We start from the raw sequence: 18,016 nt of genomic DNA, 5'->3' as shown, positions 1-18,016 counted from the left end.
GTGCTCAGGTTTCTATTCCACTGGTATTAAGACAGACTTTGTTACTATTTTGTTAGGGTATTTGTCTAACAGTTTGAGGTTAAATACTGTTAGGTTAAGTTTTGACTGGGAAGTTGTCAGAATATACCCATGAACCATTGATGATTTATAATATTAGAGCATAGAATAATCACATTGCTGATTATTAATGTGCAGCAGCTAGCTGGGAATGGAAAGAGATCTGAGCCTGCCTGTCAGCACATAGCAAGTTTCTCTGTTTGATGTTACAAGAAAAAGCTAGTAGTGGAGTTGTTTTGTTGTTTTGATGTGTAAGCAGGGAAGGCTTTTCTTTGGAAGGGTCCCATGGTCTGTTTTTATTCAGTCTGTTTACCTACTTATGTAAGGAAGGAATAGTCTAGGTGCTCACTATGTGTGTGTGAATTCCTTTAAGAAAAAGCCTCTGACATTGCAGAATTGTAATATTACACAAAGAATAGATTGCCTGTAATCCTACCTACTCTGGAGACTGAGATCTGAGGACTACAGTTTCGAGCCAGCCTGGGCAGGAAAGGCTGTGAGACTTTTATCTCTAATTAGCCACCAAAAAAAAAAAAAAAAAAAAAAAAAAAGCCAGGAGCTGTGGGGCAATTTGGGACAAAGTGGAGCTGTAGGACAAGCTCCGGGACAATGCCCAGACCCTTAATTCAAGCCACAGGTTGGCACAATTTTTTTTTTTGTGTGTGTATGTATGTGTGGCAAATTTTAGAGCATAAACGATGAAGTCTGGGGGCTGTGGCTCATGCCTGTCATTCCCGCCACATGGGAGTCTGAGATGGGGGAGGACTTGGTACCAGATCAACCCAGGTAGCAAGTTAGTGAGACCTACTTCTTAACCAAATAGTGGAATGGAGTGGCTTGTCATTCCCATTACTTAGGAGCTTAAGATCAAGAGGATGGGGATTGGAGGGTAGCTTATTCCCACAGAAAAAGCTTGGCACGATGATGCATGCCTATCATCTCAGCCATGGCAAGAAGCATAAAATAGGAGGATTACAGTCCAGATACAGGCCTGGGCAAGAAATGAGACGCTATCTCACTAACCATTCTTATACAGGGATAGAGTTGTATGGCTCAATGGAAGAGTGACCTCCCTCCCCCCAAAAAACCTTCAAACGATGAGGGCCCAGGTCATCTAGGACTTAACAGTTAGGGTGTTTTATTATAAAACATTGAAGATGATTGTCTTCAGCTTTAGCTATGCTACAAGGAGTATGGTGTTTACTTGAAATGCTCTGTGTATGTGTGTGTGTGTGTGTGTGTGTGTGTGTGTGTGTGTGTGTGTGTGTGTTCTGGTCCTGGGGCTTGAACTCGGAGCCTGGGCACTATCCCTAAGCTTGTTTGCTCAAGGCTAGTGCTCTACCACTTGAGCCACAGTTCCCCTTGCCACTTTTTGGTGGTTAATTGGAGGGAAGAAGAGTCCTATTGACTTTCTAGTCCAAGCTGGTTTTGAACCATGATCCTCAGATCTCACCCTCCTGAGTAGCTAGGGTTGAAATGCCATCTTGAAGAACATAGGTATGTGCCATGGAACCTTTCTTTCTAATGTGAACATTCCCTAACTGGTCTCTAAACACAGTTGTCAGTATAACTGATTATGTTATCCATTAAGTTAGAAGTTGTTTTTCTTTGATGAGGATCAAAAGCGAGAAAGTTGGGCCATTGTTAAGTTTTCTTTCTCTGGAAACTAGCTCAGAATCAAAGTACTCTCAAATCCCTGTCAGTAGGTTGGAGGACTCAGCTGGCCCAGTGTCTGTCACAATTTGTTGGAAGGAGCTGTTTTTATGTGCTTGTTAGAGTTCTGTTTATAAACACGGGCAGAAGCCAAGAGTGTTTGGAATCTTCCACATGGAAGAAACATGACAAAGACAATAATCGTACTTGACTGTGTTCGCAGCGAGCGCTGCCTGCCCACTGGCCGGCAGGGAGTGCTGAGTCAGCACATTGCACCCTGCAGCCTGGGCAATGTGGGCCCCTCCTGTGTCCTTCACTACTTGAGATCTTTCCTTTCCATATTGAACTTGTTTCGACTATTTCCACATGTAACTTCCAAACCGCATGCACTGCTCACTAAGCCAGAGATGTTTGTCTGCTCACTCTGCCGCAGAGGCTAATCAAACCTGTGTCTAACGTTCAGTCTCACGACCTTGAACAATAATCAAGACCTTTTCAGTGACTTTGTTCTTTTCCTGTGCTGGTCCTGGGGCTTGAATTTAGGGCCTCGGTGCTATCCCTTAGTTTTTCCACTCAGGGCGGACACTCTACCCCTTGAGCCACACATCCACTTCTGGCTGGTTTTTTTTTTTTTTTTGCTGGTTCATTGGAAATAAGAGTCTCTTGAACTTTTCTCCTTAGGTTGGCTTTAAACTATGATCTTCAGGGGCTGGGGATATGGCCTAGTGGCAAGAGTGCCTGCCTCATACACATGAGGCCTTGGGTTCGATTCCCTAGCACCACATATACAGAAAATGGCCAGAAGCGGCGCTGTGGCTCAAGTGGCAGAGTGCTAGCCTTAAGCGGGAAGAAGCCAGGGACAGTGCTCAGGCCCTGAGTCCAAGCCCCAGGACTGGCCAAAATAAATAAATAAATAAATAAACTATGATCTTCAGATCTCAGTCTTCTGGGTAGCTAGGATTATGGGCATGGGCCACTGGCACTTGGCATGATTTTATTCTTGAAGAATATTCATACAAACCACTTTCATTATATGGAGTGTGTAGATTTTTGTTCCAGATTTTCATTTCATGCAGTTGCAGATTCTTTTGTACCCAATGGGTAGCAACAGATCATGAATGTATTAAAGCTTTGTGTTGCCTGATGTTGAACTGTGGACTTTTGTGGGTTGTTAGTTTGACAGGATAGGCAATGTGGTGAAAAGCACACCCCTCAAAGCTGGGGGGCCTGGTACCCATGCTGAGAAAGGCCTGCAGGACTTCAGATGGCTGAAATCTGCAGAGGTCAGACAGTCACTGCTCCTTGGCACCATGCCAGCCTCCCTGAGTCCATTCTTCCCCATCCTCAACCCAGCCTTGCCAAAACACGCATTCTGAAAGTACCGGGGAAGGGAAAATGTATTCTATGGAAGACAGGATCAAACAGAAGTTCATTTGGTCCATTCATTTATGACCGAGGAAAGCTAGCATAAATATTTAATCATAGAACTTGTGAAATGACATGTCTTTAAAATGAAATTTATTCTTCATCAGGGTTTATGTGAAAAATCAGCTAGCTGTGGACAACTTGACGTATTTCTTCCAGTTATAGTTAGAAGAAGTTCATAGTAAAGAAAGAAAAACATGTCAGTTTCAATTTTGTTATTAAAGCCATCAAGATCTTGCACATCTTCTAGTAAAACTATTTCCTGCCATTACTCACTGCTTTTTTTCTTAGTTACAGATAGGCAATGAAAAATGAGACGCGTTGGTAGACAGATGATTCACTTTGATTTTTGAAGTCATTGCTTTGAAGCAGAAACCCATAGTTCCCCTTTTTGTTTTTCTCCTTAATTCTTTTCTGTCTTTTCCCTAGTTTAGATTACCACGTACTAATTTGAATCGATCAAATGCAAGTTGATTATAATACCATCTCTCCACGTATCATTTTTTCAGACATCCAAGACAAACTAAAAATCTGAAGGTTAAAAAGAAAAGTGAGAATTATTTCACACAAGGAGACAAGTCAATACTTGAATCTGATGAGGGCTGAATGACTGGATCACCTTCCTTTTGAGTTTTGTAAGCATTTATAACGCCTTCGTTTCCACAGCAAGAACACGTGAACACACGGTCCTGGAAGTCTCAGTTCTTTGAGAAACCAGAGCAGCAGCCTGGCCCTGTGCCTACAAATGAGCCGAAAGGAAATAGAAAACAGTAGACAAAGACAGACAAACACAAGCTGCCCCTTATCCACCGGCCTCAAATATTTGGTTAGAGATTTCAGAAGAGAGCACATCAGGTTTTCAGCAACCAGTCTGTGGTGGCTTTGAAATGGTTTCTTGTAGGAGGAAAAACTTACAAAGAAATGAATGACTTCTTTATTTGTCACAACTTAGGAAGCAAAGAGTTTCATCGGTGATGACTTAGCTAGCTAGAGTTTATTACATCAAATGCCAGAACACATTGAAGAATTTTTTTTTGTAGTGTTTATTCACCCTTTCCTTTACAGACATTGTTCCTCTCTCTATTGATTAAACAAAGATGGCAGGGCATAAGGCCACCCTTTCCTGGTGGTTACATTGGTGACTGCAGGGTTTCAATGTGGTCCTTGTAGGGTTTGTCATTTGTCACCTCTGGCTCTATCAGCTCTTTGACCTAATTTTCATGAATTGAGAAATCAGGTAACTGAGCTCTCTGTGGCTTCTGTTATATGAGGAAGGGTTATTAAGGAGTTTACAGAGGGAGTCTGTGTACCTTGAATGGAGGAATGAAGTTGTAGAGGGTGGGGTCAACCAAGAGTCTGACTTTTAAATAAATCCTGCATTTTACTATGGTGAAGGCAGTTTGGAAGAATAGTTAACTTCTAATTACCTAGAGGAAGAACTTATAGATTATGTTCACTTATTTTTTTTAATCCTTAGATTATTCCTTCTACTGATTTATCGTTTCACATATCTAGTAAACACTATTCTTTGCATACTTACAAATGCATTTTTTTTCTTTGCCATTCATGGGGCTTGAACTCAGGGCCTGAGCAATGTCCCTAAGCTTTTTTTAGCTCAAGGCTTGTGCTCTACTTCTTGAGCCACAGCTCCACTTCTGGCTTTTTTCTGAGTAGTTTGCTGGAAATAAGGGTCTCATGGACTTTCCTGCCCAGGTTGGCTTCAAACCATAATCCTCAGATCTCAGCCTCCTGAGTAGCTAGAATTATAGATGTGAGCCACCAATACCCAGCTACAAATGCATTTTAGTATTAGCTTGAAACAATTTATAAACAGACAGTTAATATCCCTTCTTCCTCCCCCCTTTCTCTGGCCCTGCTGGAGTCTGTACTTAGGGTCTTCCATTTGCTAGGCCTGTGCTCTTACCACTTGAGTCACACCCCAGCCCCTTTTTTTTTGCTTTAGTTATTTATTTATATTTTGGAAAGGGGATGGGTCTCACATTTTTACCTGGAATTATAGATGTGAACCCGATGCCTGGCTTGTTGGTTGAGATGGAAATCTTGCTAACATTCTGCCCTCTGCAGTAGTTGGGATTACAGGTGGATTACGGGCACGTGCCACCACCCCAGCCTCCATTCCTGCAGAGCAGTAAATGACCTGGGTTTCATTGCATCGTGCATGGCGATGGTCTTGCATCCTCCCTCTCTGTAGCCAGAATACCTGAATCCTGTCACCAGTTCTGCACAGTTTCAGGAAAATGGGTAAAGGCTTTATTTCTCCTTTGGGGGTAAAAATATTGCATGTGCATGGGCGCACACACACACTCACACACCTGTATAAAAATCGCATGCATATATACACATACATTTAAGATAAAAATGGCTGTAGGCCCAAGCTCTAACTACTGCCTGCTTCTCCTGGGGATGGCACTGTTGACGTTTGTGGGCTTCTTGGTGGAAGTTCAACATAGAAGGGAATTCTTGCTGTGGTAATGATTTCGAAGATGATGGAAAGGTTCACAGGGCATCTAAAAGAAGACTCAGCTATTTTAATCAATGATACTAGAACACGTTTTCATTCATTTAAAATTTATTTATTTGTTTTTGGTAGAATGTACATCTAGCCTTGGTAGGACACACAGTTCGCGATATGAATTTCACTTACCGTGTTGAAGCGCCATTACCTCCATCCACTACAGAAAGGCGGATCTCGGGAACTCATGGTTTAGCAAGCAGTCTTGAACAGGAATCTCTAACTTTGTCCCAAAACCTAGTGTTGCAGCCAGTGTTTTTCATTCTCCTAGGCTGGGCTGTGCTTTTCTGTCTCCAGTTCTTGGCTGTTTTGTTACTCCTGAGTTTCAATCCAACCTTCATTTATTTACGTGCTGGTTCTAGGGTTTGAACTCAGAGCCTTGGGTTCTTCCTTGGACTTTGGCTCAAGGCTGGCACATTACCACATGAGCCACACCTCTACTTCCAGCTTTTTTTTGGGGGGGGGGGTTGGATAATTGAAGATAAGAGTCTTTCAGACTTTCTGCCTGGGCTGGCTTTGAACCATGATCCTTGGGATCTCAGCCTCCTGTGTAGGATTACAAAAAAGAAAAAAATCACAAGTGCCTGGGCTCCTAGGCCTTTTTGCCAGTTGACCTTCCTTGATTTTATCAGCAGTTATTTACCTTGATTTCCTGTTTCTTTCACTTAGTGAGAGGTTTTTTTTTTTTCTCCTCAGTCATCCAATTTAATGTTTATTTCCAATCCAGAGTGTGTTTGAAGGATTTGGCTTTCGTGATTTGTCCTGCTCTCTAGATGAGTCTCCTGCCATCTGTGAATTCTCACGTAGGTCTTAGATAACTCCAATGAGACTTGTTGGGGGGTGAGGGGAATGCAAAGCTGTCCAGCAAATAAAGAGAAAAAGTTGTATACCTAGTGATAGTGTAATATCACATTGCAAGGCAGTATTTTGTTTCAGTGTTTTGATTTCAATTATATGGGAAAAACATGCATTTTGGAAAGTGTGTCAAACAATGAACGCTTCTTAATAACAGAAAGAGTCTCATGGGAAATTGCCTGACACGTTTGTCAGCCATCAAGAAGAGTGGAACCCTGTGGATCACAAGGAAATGGATGGGACTGGAGGACCTCACGTTGTGTGAAAGAAGCAGACATGGAAAGACAAGTATCAAGTGTGCTGTCCCCTGTGTGGAAACGAAAAACAAAACAAAACTGAACATTCTTGATTGTGACAGCTCTACTAGACCAGGTCTCAGTTGCTGGCTTCTAGATTTCCTTCCAGTCTGTTCTTCCCATGATGCATTTCTTCTCAGGTTGGGTCCTTGTTGGTCTTGCTTAGCCTGCCTGGCTCAGGGTGGTTAGCCAAGAATTGTCTGGTCATGTCAGAAAGTTTCTTTTATTGGAAACCAGTGGAGTCTACTGTACAAAGTGGTAAATAGTCCTTTCTTCTTCCTTCTCTCTTTCTTCTCCTTCCCTCCCTCCCTCCCTCCTTCCCTCCCTCCCTCTCTCCCTCCCTCTCTCCCTCTCTTCCTCCCTCCCTCCCTTTCTTCCTTTCCTTTCTGCGAGTGGCTCTGAGGATCAAACCCAGGATCTCACTACCACTGAGCTACATCCCCGTCTTGTTATAACTACAGTATTAAAAAGTGAATAACAAAATCTCAAGAATGTAAGTCCCAGACAGGGTATGGCTCACATCTATAATCCTAGCTACACAGGAGACTGAGATCTGAGGATCACAGCTCAAAGCCAACTCTAGCTGGAGAGTCTGTGAGATTCTTTTTAACCAGCAAACTTTTCTCCACAGACTGACTTTGAACCACCATCAGCCTCTGGAATAGGTAGGTTTACAGACATGAGTCACAAATGTCCAAGTTACTAGTGATAACGTCTTAAGAAAAGTTATCATGTCGGTTTTCATATGGATGTGTGTGTGTTCTTTGCATGGTTAGAGGCCAGTTCTAGGTCTTCCTCCTTGAATTAAATAGGACACAAATGGAACGTTGTATAGCTTTCCTGGAGTTTGAGCTGAATGAAGAAGAGAGAAAGGAAGAGAGAGAGGGAGGGAAATGGAGAGGGAGAGAGAGGGTAATGAGAGCTTGAAACCCTTCATTGTAACATGTCTGCTGCCTTGCCTCTTTTGCCCTTGGAGTGCTGGGCCAAGGTTAACTTGAGTAAGAGGGCTGTCATCTGCTGCTCATTGAGGTTATATGTTATTAATTTAATGATTAGGAATGAAAATAATTCTTTACTCAATCACTAGGAAGGAAATACATGATGTTGGTACACACTCTCTTCAGTATTTTCCAGAAACTCTTGTGTCTTCATGACTATAAAGAAGCATAACTTTATTTTTATTTTATTTTATTTTATTTTTTTTTTGCCAGTCCTGGGCCTTGTACTCAGGGCCTGAGCACTGTCTCTGGCTTCTCTTTGCTCAAGGCTAGCACTCTGCCACTTGAGCCACAGCGCCACTTCTGGCTGTTTTCTATATATGTGGTGCTGGGGAATCAACCCAGGGCTTCAGGTATATGAGGCAAGAGCTCTTGCCACTAGGCCATATTTCCAGCCCCAGAAGCATAACTTTATAGTATTAAGGCTTCATTCCATCCTCAATGCTGTTTTCTTTGTGGTTTTTTTTTTTTTTTTTTTGGAATATGAGTTAAAATAAGAGGGAAAACGAGAGCACAATGGGTTTCAGTGGGAAACAAAAGGATGAATGAAATTCCTCCAGAAGACGAAGTGGGTGGAAGGGCAGAGGTCATTTAAACTCTGGACAGAAACTTGAGTGACTTGGGGGTCAGGCCATGGGGGCAGGGATGAAGAAGGGTTGATGAAGGAATGTGCTTGCCTTTGGGGGGGTGGGTGGGGAGGAAAACCAGAGACTTTAAATAAGCACTTCTGGAGTCTAAATAAAGCTCTTTCCCAGTAGTATGTTTTGTTTTCCTTCTTATATAGTGTCTTACCCATACACAGCCTGGCCAGGGCAGGAAGTGTACTTCATGGGGTTTTGTTTGCTTTCCCCAGGCCCCAGTGCCTCTCTTGGGGGCCGCAGGCCTGACTCCCTGGAGCACCCCCACCGTGTCATCAGCCAGTGCTGAGTGCAGCCCTGCAGGAGGGGGCTGCTTCCGCGTGAGCCCCCTGGAATGGGACACCTGGATAAACAAGCTGGCTCCAGTCCTGTCCAGGTGGCTTTTGACCTCATAGACAAGAGTGAGGAGAAGAGAAAGGGAACTTTCAATGAGAGTGCTCCAGAGAGGTCAACAGTCTAAGCTTTCTCTTTCTTCCTGGGGTGGTGGTGGTTAGGAGGCCAGCATCGAATCCTAAAAGCTCTTAGTGTATTGTTGTGACTTGGTTTACAATGTAGGGGCTGGAGTAGCATAGATGCGGTGCTTTCTGAAAGTGAATCGGGTCCCCTGATGCCTCTCACTTCCCTGGCTCTTCATTTCCCATGGGTTAATTGAAACAATACTCAGTCTCATTTTCTTTTTCTTTTTTTTTTTTTTTGGCCAGTCCTAGGCCATGAACTCAGGGCCTGAGCACTGTCCCTGGCTTCTTCCCGCTCAAGGCTAGCACTCTGCCACTTGAGCCACAGCGCCACTTCTGGCCATTTTCTGTATATGTGGTGCTGAGGAATCGAACCCAGGGCCTCATGTATACGAGGCAAGCACTCTTGCCACTAGGCCATATCTCCAGCCCCAGTCTCATTTTCTTACAGTAATCCCAGATATTCTGTGAGCAGCAGACAGGGATTGTCTGGGTTGTTTATTTTTGTGGCAGTAGTGACTTCCCTCAAGTGTTGGCTAGTATTAATTTAAAGTAATTTCTTTGAACAGTCTTTTGTTGTTGCTGTTGTTGATTTTGAGGCTAGGGCCTGGGCACTGTCTCTGAGCTCTTTTTTGCCTAAGGCTGGTACTCCACCACTCTGAACCACAACACCGCTTCTGGTTTTCTGGTGGTAATTGTAGTCTCACTGACTTTCCTGCCCAGGCTGAGTTTGAACCACAGTCCTCAGATCCCAGCCTCCTGAGTAGTTAGGATTACAGGTGTGAACCACCAGCTCCTGGCTTTGAGCACTGTTAGCAGGTTCCTTACTGGGGAACTAGTCCCTAAACTATTGCCAGTGAGTTTCAGATATACCTGAGCTATATGTATGTACCTTGCAGAAGACTTATTTGCAAGTTTGCAAGTCATTTTCTGCCATCTACTTATAGTGGTAAATATCTCCCACCTACTAGCTCTTTCTTTTTCTCTCTCTCCTACTCTCCCCTTTAAGGGACTAGGAATTAAACTCAGGGCGTTGGCATTGGTTAGTTTGGTGCTCAACTATTTGAGCTCTTTCTCCAGTCCTTTTGCTTTTTTAAATTTTTTCAGTTAAGTTCTGTACCTTTTTTCAAGTTGGCCTAGGACCGCAGTCCTCCTGCCTGTCTCTCAAAGACTTGGGATTACAGGCTTGTGCTACCCTGCTTGTAATGAAGATTTCATAGCTTTTGTGCTATTTCTTTAGTGTTCTCTTGAAAGGTTCTGTATTCAGAAAATGCTCTTGGGTACTACTACATTCCTTGAAGTTGTTTTTTTATGATGAAAAAGACTTTTCTCATCATAAAAACCATAGGGTTTGAATTTAGGCCCTTTGACTTCCTAAGGAGGTGTTCTTCAGCGAGCCATACCTCTAGCTCTGAGTTTTGCTGATTATAGTCTTCCTGACTGCCTGTTTGGCTTCCCATGGATGACAGGCTCATATCACTGTGTCCCTGCTCTTTGTTGAGAGGGGATCACAAGGACTTTGTCTCTGTGCCCAGGCAGTCCTGGAATTGAGATTCTCCCACTCTCAGCCTCCCAAATAGCTAGGATTACAGATGTGAGCCATTCCTTCTGGCTAAGACAAAACTTTTCTTTAGGCAATCTCACTAATATTGCTGCATTTGTTAAGTTCTCCAATTTTATCAGTCTTTATTCTATTTAAAAATATGGGTTGGGGCTGGGAATAAGGCCTAGTGGTAAAGTACTCGTTTTGTATACATGAAGCCCTGGGTTTGATTCCTCAGCACCACATATATAGAAAAAGCCAGAAGTGGCGCTGTGGCTCAAGTGGTAGAATGCTAGCCTTGAGCAAAAAGAAGCCAGGGACAGTGCTCAGGCGCTGAGTTCAAGCCCCAGGACTGGCCAAAAAAAAAAAAAAAAAAAAAGGGGTTAAAGATACGAGATAGGGTCCAGGCTTGGTGCTGCATGCTTATAATCCCAGAACTTGGGAACCTGAGGTATGAGGATCATGAGTTCAAGGTCCATCTGGACTATAACTAAAATAAAAATAAAACATAAGAAATTTATGAATGTGTTATTCTCATAATGCTCTCAGTGAAATAAATAGCCAATCTTAAAAAGGCCCCAGGTTCTAAGTACAGATAATGCCTATGTCTATGTCCCTAGCTAGCCACAGGTATTTTTCAGAGGCCATTTAGGCAAGGGTGGTCAGTTTCTCCTTTAGATGGAGTTTGCTTGTTTCTCAAGCCAAGGCGTGACTCTTGTGTGTGTCTGTTTCTTGTTAAGAAATTCTTTACATACTCTTGGAATTCCTTTGCTTTTCATTGATTCATTCAGCATCAAATGAGAGCAATGTATGGGTTCACTTAATGTGGTTGTGTTTCTCTCAGATTTTCTGGCAATATTACTAAGTGAAAAAATACCAGGGAAGTTTTGTCTGATGGAGATTTGTCAACACTTTGATGAGATCAAATGACATAAAAATAACCCAAGAAGGACAAACTCCTTAGCACAGGGCTGTGTGTTTGACATGCTTGGAAATTCGCCTGCAGTTTTAGAAGATTTGATCTTCCTTTTTTTTTTTTTTTTTACAAGCCCAGTTATTAATAGAGAAGAGATAACACCTGGGAATTTGCTCTTGCTTATTACTACCTTATCAGTGGGATTACAAAAATATAAATTAGTTTTCTTGATAGAAATCTGACATGTCATTTCAGTTCCTCTGGAGATGAACATGTGGTGTTAATTTTGACCTGATTTCAGGGTCCTCTGACGCCTTAGCCTTCAGAAAGCCAGTGTGAGAACATTAGGCCTGCTGGCCTTAGCTATGTTGTAGAGCTTGCCAAAGAAATACTATGTACTAAATTTGAATCTAGTTTCAAAACAAATGTCACAATTTTAAAACACTGGGTTTGCTTGAAAGTAAATAGTACATTTAATAAAGCAATTTCCCTGGAGTCGCTTGTTAGAGTGTTGTTAGAGTGTTACGTGAGCAGTAAGACCATTTGAACATCTCCCTTTCTTTAGTGGACTACAGGCTGGTTGACATGGAGAACCAAGTGCTAATTAAGTCTATTATATAATCCTTTAGGCTCAGCCAATCAACTTATTATTATTATTATTTTTGGTGCCAATATTGTGACTTGGACTCAAGGCATAAATACTTTTCCTTAGCTTCTTTGTTTGAGGTTGGTGCTCTACCACTTTTGCCACAGTTCCATTTCTGGTTTTGTGGTAATTAAATGGAAGAATCTAGTGAGTGGATTTTTCCTTCCCAGGCTGTCTTTGAACTGTGATCCTAATAGCTCAGCCTCCTGAGTGGCTAGGCTTTTAGATGTGAGCCACTGGTATCCAGCTCAACTTCCTAATTTTAGAAATTGCCAGGCACCTGTTGCTCACATCTATAATCCTAGGAGGCTGTGATCTGAGGATCAGTGTTCAAAGTCAGATGGGGCAGGAAAGTCGATGAGACTCTTATCTCCAATTAACCACCAGAAAAACTGGAAGTGGTGCTGTGGCTCAAAGTGGTAGAGTGCTAATCTCGAGTAAAAAGAGCTCAGAAACAGTGCCCAGGTCCTGGGTTCAAGCCCCATGACTGACCACCCCCTCCCGAAAAAAACCAGAAACAAAATTAAATGTGAATGCTTCATATTCTAATTGATTTTAGTGTTTATAGAGCATTAAATTTGGTTTGCTTTGAAAAATTTGAGGATTGTGGAAGGAGCTATTTGTCATAAAATATGCTCTTTTGATTTTGAGAGCTATACAACTTTGGACAGAAAATACAGTAACAGTGAAATTATGTGCTGGAAGTTGAGTTTAACTAGTTTGATTAAAACAAGATTTATCCAGGCACTGATGGCTCATGCCTATAATCTTAGCTACTCAGGAAGCTGATATCTTAAGGAAAGCAGTTTGAAGCCAGCCCGGGCACACAAATTCAATTTGAAAAAAAAAAAAATCTCCAATTAAACAGCAAAAACTTTTATGTGGAGCTATGGTTCAAGTGGTAGAACTCTAGCTTTGAGCAAAAAAGAGAAGCTGAGTTCAAGCCTTAGAACCAGCAGCTCCCCCCCAAAGGAAAAGATAAATACCTCAAAATGTAAAGAAACTACAGAACTGAAAACCTTTGAGTCCTTTGAGGCTTGGCTAGGAGAATATGGAGTTACAGTCTTTAGAAACTGATTCTTTTTAGAAATCATATTCCTTGTGGAATTTGTTTGTTTTGGTTTCTGCCATCACACTTGATAGTCTACCAGGAAGTTTTATTTATCCCTTGAGTTACTTTTTCCTTACAATTTAAATGAGGGTAAAATAAGTTAAAATGAGGAAGTGAGAGAGATGACTAGTATTTTCTGGAAGTTTTCCATGTGCCAAGATTGTGCCAAACACTTTCTTCATAGCAGTCCAGTTCTAGGAAGTAAAATTTTTTCATTCCCATTTTTCAAAAAAGTAACTGCTTAAAGTCACACAGTTTGTTAGTGCAACTAGACTATAAATTTATATCTGTGTTCTTTGTCATGTGAGCTCCTAAGTACGTAATCTCATGGAGTTAGATCTCTAGCACCACTGAGAAAATATGTTAAGAGCCCATCAGAAATCTCTTGAATAGAACTAAGGGGGAGGTGGGGAAGGGGTAAGGAAATTATCCGTTTATGCAACAAATATTTTATATGTCCTTATTTTCAAGAACTATTTCACCTAAATAGAATTTAGAAGAGTATCTATTACTTTTTTTTTTTTTTTGCCAGTCCTGGGGCTTGAACTCAGGGCCTGAGCACTGTCCCTGGCTTCTTTTTGCTCAAGGCTAGCACTCTACCGCTCGAGCCACAGCGCCACTTCTGGCCTTTTCTATATAGGTGGTGCTGAGGAATAGAACCCAGGGCTTCATGTATACGAGGCAAGCACTCTTGCCACTAGGCCATATTCCCAGCCCAGCTTCAGTTTTTTTAAAAAAAAGTAACCTATGTATGCTATATGATATGTCCTATGTATCCATATGTGATGCATATATGATGACATATCATATATGTTATATATATATATTATCCTGTAGAAAAGACTTCATCCCCTATGTCAGTAAAATAGTAATTGCCTGTCCAAATTCATGCTTCTTTCTTATCCACATAGACACTTGAAGCTGTCAAGCAGATAGTCTATTTCCTTGGATGTGTGGGCACAGCGAAAGAGAGGCGGCTGAGAATCGAGGCTCATCTCCTGAAAAGTAGGCAGGCAGTCCTTAAACTGAAACACCAGGGGAAGAAACAGCTTTTGTTAGGGCCATTCGTGTGATTCCTTATCTTCCCAGCAGTTGGGGTCCTTTGTGCCCAAAGTCGGTAGTAAGTAAATTCTTGCTGTATGAGGGCAAAGATGGTTTCCATTCTAACTCTTACCTTTTTTTTTCCCCCCTTGGTCCTGGGGCTTGAACTTAGGCCTGGGCAGTGTTCCTGAGCTGCTTTTGCTCAAGGCTAGTGCTCTACCACTTGAGCCACAGCGCCACTTTTGGCTTTTTCTGAGTGGTTTATTGGAGTTTCCTGGACTTTCCTGCCTGGGCTGGCTTTGAATCACAGTAGCTAGGACTACAGGTGGGAGCCTCCAGTGCCCGGCTCTCACTCTTGAGGGCAGAGGCCACTGTAAAGTCTGGAGGAAATGCATGGGGTTTTCTAGAAGGATGTTGGCCAAGTGTGGTGTTAAGCACAGACAACCATCTCATTTAATTCTCACCACTTCCCAAGACATGTCTTTTATTTGGGAGGTGGGGAAGTCAAGTCTGAGGACATGAGATACAGTGTTCAAGACCCGTGTGTTCCCGCCTGGGTATGAGCCCCAGTTGACCCACTCGGGTGCCCTCACTTTGTACCAGTGCATTGCGCCCCCAAGCGTCTGGACTGTCCTCAGGGATGAGGGTTTTGAGGGTTTTGAGTTTAAGACCTCACCCTCAGCCTTTGAAGTAATAAATCTTTGATTCTCTTTGGAAGGAGTAAAATCAACATATGATTTCCGCCGGGAAATTGGAGCTGCTGCGGGAGAAGGCAGGAGTGTTTTCTCTGTGACATCACAGGAAGTTGCCATAGAAATGATTATGGTATTATGAATACAAAATTATCACTGTGAATGAGACTGAAGCTGCCTGGAGAGAGGAATAGGGAAGTCATTGTCATGAAAATGCCTCTTAAGAGTTTAGAAGAACAGATTTAGCAGAATGAGGTTTAAATGCCAGGGTTGCTTTCTACATTCCTGAAGCATCAGTGTTAAATTATTCCTTTAACTCTCCTTGCTTTTCTGACTACTTCTTCAGAACTTGTTGAAAGTAAAATAATTCCCATGTGTGCCTATGTGTTTTTAGTTTAGCATTAAAATTTTTTTTCCCAACTCTTTCTGTCCCCCAGCTCTTTTTTTAATCTCTTCTTCAAAATACTCCCAGGGGAGATAAGCTGTCTCCTGGGTTTTGCATCAACAAATTAACTGTAGAATATGTCCGCATTGGGGTGTGTGTGTGTGTGTGTGTGTGTGTGTGTGTGTGCATGCATACACGCATGTGCCCTTGTCCTGGGGCTTGAACTCAGGGCCTGGACACTCACTGTTCCTGAGCTGCTTTTTCTCAAGGCTAGTACTCAAGTACTTGAGCCGCAGCTCTACTTCCAGTTTTTTTGGTAGTTTATTGGATTTTTCCTGCCCAGGAAATTGATCCTCAAATCTCAGCATCCTGAGTAGCCAGTATTGTGGGTGGGAGCCACCAGCACCTGGCTTTTTTGTTTGTTTGTTCATTTGTTTTTGTTTTTAGTGCTGGTACTGGGGTCTGAACTCAGCCTGGGCACTGTCCTTAGCTTTTTGCTAGTTAATTCCAGCAAAGGAATGTCCTGCCTGGGCTTGCCTTTGAACAATGAGCCTTAGAGCTCAGCCTCCTGAGTAGCTAAGATTACAGGCCTGACACACGGATGCCCTGTTTCCTAATTGCTAAAGTAATAAGTGAGGGTGGAGTAAAAACCTACATCGATGCTGTTGCTCTTGATGAAATTTCATCCTTTCAAAAATTGTTCATTTAAAATATTTGTTCCTAAAAAAAAAATTGATCCTATTTTGAACATTTTCAGAGAAGAGGTTTCTGGTTGCCAGTCCTCAGAAATGGTGACCATACCATATTACTGTGTGCCATCGTGATTTCTTAGTGTCTGGAGTGCTGTAAGGTTATTTATTGAATTAATACTGTGTCTGACTGGCTCCAGGGCATACTGATTCCCCCCCCCCCCCCCTCACCGCTGTCACTTTAGTTTTGAAAGGGCAAGTATTGTCGACAGGCGCCGTGTAGCTGTTCTGGCCAACTGAGCTCCAGACACTTGTCAGTATGCCCATTTCAGTTAGGACGACAGATGACTCTGGGACAGGAGGTAGCTTCCGCACCAGATGACTCTGGGAGCTGAACTAATCTGCTGTTAGAAAAGAACTAATGAAGCTGGGTGCCCGTGGCTCACACCTGTAATCCTAGCTACTCAGGAGGCTGAGAGCTGAGGATCACAGAGCTAGCCCAGGCAAGGAAGTCTGTGAGACTCAACTCCAATTAACCACCTGAATACCAGAAGTGGCGCTGTGGCTCCAAGTGCACTAGCCTGGAGCAAAAGAGCTCAGGACAGTGCCCAGGCTCTGGGTTCAAGCCCCACAACCAACCGAAGAAAGAAAAAGGAAAAAAAAAAAAAAGGAAGGAACTAGTGAGTAGCAAAGGGGCTTTCTTCCATCCATATAAAAGGGAACTTTAAAGTGGTTACAGTGGGCCAGGGGATGTAGCTTAGTGGTAGAATACTTGCCTCACAGTGATAAGGCTCTGGTTTCTGGGTTCAAATCCTATTACTACCAATTAAAATGATGAGAAGAACCCAGTGAGTTGAACTGCTCATAGACGTATGCACAGCGTATGTATGTCATATGACAGGAATACTGAATATTTACGAATTGTAACATTTACATGCAAGTCATGACATTTGCAGTCTGTTTAAGGGCAACTTCTGTTCTGTTGGGGACTCAAGCCACTGCCAATCCCATGGAGGTTGTCTATGTTTTCCTTCATTGATCCCATTCCTCTACTAATTTGTGTTTATCAATGTTCTTTTTTTTTTTTTTTTGGCCAGTCCTGGGGCTTGGACTCAGGGCCTGAGCACCGTCCCTGGCTTCTTTTTGCTCAAGGCTAGCACTCTACCACTTGAGCCACAGTGCCCCTTCTGGCCATTTTCTGTATATGTGGTGCTGGGGAATTGAACCCAGGGCCTCACGTATACGAGGCAAGCACTCTTGCCACTAGGCCATATCCCCAGCCCCGTTTATCAATGTTCTTTAAAAAGAATTTATGCTGGGCAGTAGTGGGCTCTTGAATAGCCACGATTACAGGCGTGAGCCACCAGTGTCTTTGTGATTTAATTACTTGAATTTCATTTGTTTACTTATTCCCACTGGTTTTGAAGCTGAGATGGAAACTTCTAGCTGCATTCCAAAACTTATCGGCTTCCACTTCCTCTTCAGTACACATTAATAACGTACATTTCCCATACTCTCTTGCTGTCTAGAATGCGTTCTCTTGTGAATGAGTACTGCCCGTGGGGTATGAGCAGAAGGGATGTAGGTCATTTTTGTCTGCCTGAGTCTCTTCCATCCCCTTTCACCTTCTGCTTTCCACATGCAAAGGATGATGGGATCTAAGGGTTGAGTTACACAAAAACAATAAGAATCCAAGCCTTTGAATCTCTGTAGAGGAAAGCAACTTACCAACCAAATATTAGTCGGGAATGATTAAGCAGTGTGAAGTCATTGCAACCTGGGAGCTTGTGACTTCAGTTAATGTTTTCCCAAATAATGTAGAAATTATACACTTCCTGGTCTGCTAGTGGTTTCCTTGAAATTGCTCAAACCTACCAGAGTCTAAAATTCAACCTGTAATACAGTCTATAATACAAGGGTCATTGAACACAATTCCATTTACTTCCCTCCTACTGTATATGAAGTTTACCTCAGACATTATTATTCTCTATTGATTGTATTTGTTGCCCTGCCTCTTTGCAACTCCCACCTAACCTTTGGGGTCATTTCCTTCTTGAAGCTCATCCTTGAGAATCTACAGTGA

At 42.6% G+C, this 18,016-nt stretch overlaps 1 protein-coding gene and 1 long non-coding RNA gene across 3 annotated transcripts in view; both read left to right on the top strand.

The window, feature by feature from the left end:
• Sh3rf1 (SH3 domain containing ring finger 1) overlaps window positions 1-18,016 on the top strand; it is a 136,511-nt gene that overhangs the window by 38,705 nt on the left and 79,790 nt on the right. The window lies entirely within an intron of this gene.
• Window positions 2,715-16,541, top strand: LOC125339541. The gene is made up of 3 exons (XR_007208556.1): window positions 2,715-4,466; window positions 6,046-6,051; window positions 16,529-16,541. It is a non-coding gene; the product is annotated as an uncharacterized LOC125339541 (long non-coding RNA).

The sequence above is a fragment of the Perognathus longimembris genome, chromosome 21 (genome assembly GCF_023159225.1).
Source record: "Perognathus longimembris pacificus isolate PPM17 chromosome 21, ASM2315922v1, whole genome shotgun sequence".
Lineage (NCBI taxonomy): Eukaryota > Metazoa > Chordata > Mammalia > Rodentia > Heteromyidae > Perognathus > Perognathus longimembris.
Note: the sequence above shows the minus strand (reverse complement) of the source record. Positions and strands in the feature narration are given on the sequence as shown.